We start from the raw sequence: 2,451 nt of genomic DNA, 5'->3' as shown, positions 1-2,451 counted from the left end.
TTAGAATTACAGAACATGCACACTTCAATGAATTTCTTATTGCTATGAAGATGAGGAACACTTAGAGACAATTATATCAATACAATAAATACTGATTCCACAGAATGCTTATACATGCATACATTTTCCTCCAAACAAACATGTTTTTCACAGATTTAAGTGACGAATGATGTATATAGGATTCTCCAGATTCCAAAATATGTACAGATTTTTTTACTCTACAGAAACTGATGAGTAGTGGTTGAAAAAGAGTTGTTTTGTCTAACATGGCTCTTATGAAATTCTGTATCAATACACATTTTTCAGTAACCACACATTTTCCTTTTATTGTTAAGTGAAATTCTGGACACATCAGCATGCGGGACGAAACTGTTCCATTTCCAAACACTGTTTCAGATGAGATCACAAGTGACTGACAGCGTGACTTAATTTTAACCGTACACACATGCACATGCACACAGGAGCGCACACACACACACAGGCACATGCACACACATGCACCATCCCCGATCTTCTCTGTGACTTTTGACTAACATGGCCACAGCAGCAGTGGATGAGATCACATTAGGAGAAGACACACAAGTTAAGAGTAAGGTGTCCCCACTCCTGAGAACTCTGCCTGAGCACTGGCAGGGCTGCGCCCGCATGGATGTGAGTGAGGAACCCAGTGTCTGAGGTCCCTCTGGTTTACCAGAGAAAGTGAGCAGCTATGGCAATGACGGTCACCAGTGTGCCTAGAACTCAGTGGCCACCATGAATACATGTATTTTTTCTTCATTTCAAATTTTAATCAAAGCTTGTATATAAGATTACTTTATTCCTGCATCTCCTCAATTTTTTCTTCCTCGTATTTGCCCTTTTCCTTTCCTACTTGGCGAGATTTGACTTTCTGTTCAAGGATCTTTTTGTGGTCTTTGTCCAGTTTTAGGCTAGTGATAACCACCTTGCTGGGGTGAATGCCTAGATGGACAGTTGTGCCATTAGCCTTTTCCCCCTGCACCCATTCAATGTAGACGACATATTTCTTCCTAGAAATCTGGACTACTTTTATCAATTTGCTGACCTTTATAGTGTCCTTGCACAACCTGAACTTCATTATCCTTTCGGTTAGGCATGGATTGAACATTGTACTTCTGTCTCAGCTCTTTGGAAAAAGGGGAAGACATAATCGTCCCGCGAACGTGGGAAGGTGTGCTGAAATGTCTTTTGTGGTTCTTGCTTCGGTCAGAAGTCCCAAAGGGATTGAACTTCATTTTGGCTGCTCCCACTTCAGTCTAGGTTTTTTAAAAGCTTCAAAATTTTTTTAATTTGGCAGAGATGTGGTTCTTAAGTTTGATTTAGCTATTTGCAGCCATTTTCCAACGTTCCTAAACATCATTCTAAGACTCTTAGACTTTCGAAATAAACCATGAGGAATCCAAGCAGGTGGCCTGTGCAGTGGTACCCCGAAGCCACGCTGAGCTCAGGCCTTTGCCTATGCAGTGGAGGGAGAGATCTGGCAATCAGACCTCTTGCCATGAGAAAATGCGAGGCCCTGAAGCATCTGGACACCTCACAGCACTCCATCAGGCAAATTCGTTCAGGACAGCTAGATCTGAAACCTGAGGAACCAGGCTGGCTCAGTTTTCAAAATAGTGCAGTCAGGAAAACATGTCAGATAAAAACACATTTTTGATCTTTAAAAACAAAATGGGTCAGGTGTGGTGGCTCACGGCTATAATCCCAGCACTTTAGGAGGCCGAGGCAGGAGGATTGCCTGAACTTAGAAATTCAAGACCAGCCTGGGCAACATGGTGAAACCCCGACTCTACTGAAATACAAAAAACTATCTGGGTGTGACAGTGTGTGCCTGTAGTCCCAGCTACTCAGGAGGTTGAGGCAGGAGAATTGCTTGAACTCAGGAGGCGGAAGTTGCAGTGAGCCGATATCATGCCACTGCACTCCAGCCTGGGTGACAGTGCAAGACTCCGTCTCCCAAAAACAAACAAACAAACAAACAAAAAAACAAAAAAACAAAACCAAAACAAAATGACTCTAAAGTATTTGCAGTTTGTCCCTTAGCCAACTCAGATCTGTATTATGTCATTATCGGTTACTCTTGGGCCCCAGGCTGTCAGTCATTTCAGAATCATTCTGGATGATTTAGATCTGAAGTTCCTAAGACCAGCATTTGAATACCCAAGTAACCAGGTGCCTCTCACTCTTGGTAAGCTCCACTGAAGGATGGTCTGAGTGTCCCTGGTCCTACTATATCTGTGTCTACCACGTACCAGATGGGTTCCCTCCCACATCACTGCAAAACAGGGCAAGGCACAAAGAGTCTAGTTCTTCTAGTGGTGATGTTAGTTTGTTAACTTGAGATCTTTCTAGCTTTTTGATAAGGGCATTTAGTGCTATAAATTTCCCTCTTAACACTGCCCTAGCTGTGTCCCAGAGATTCTGGTACATTGT

General features: G+C 42.9%; 1 pseudogene; it reads right to left on the bottom strand.

The window, feature by feature from the left end:
* Window positions 1–814: 814 nt before the first annotated feature.
* Window positions 815–1,253, bottom strand: LOC111539346 (annotated as a pseudogene).
* Window positions 1,254–2,451: the final 1,198 nt, after the last annotated feature.

Source organism: Piliocolobus tephrosceles, chromosome 1 (assembly GCF_002776525.5).
Source record: "Piliocolobus tephrosceles isolate RC106 chromosome 1, ASM277652v3, whole genome shotgun sequence".
NCBI classification, from domain to species: Eukaryota; Metazoa; Chordata; class Mammalia; order Primates; family Cercopithecidae; genus Piliocolobus; species Piliocolobus tephrosceles.
The sequence above is the reverse complement of the archived record's forward strand: the minus strand, read 5'-3'. Positions and strand labels throughout refer to the sequence as shown.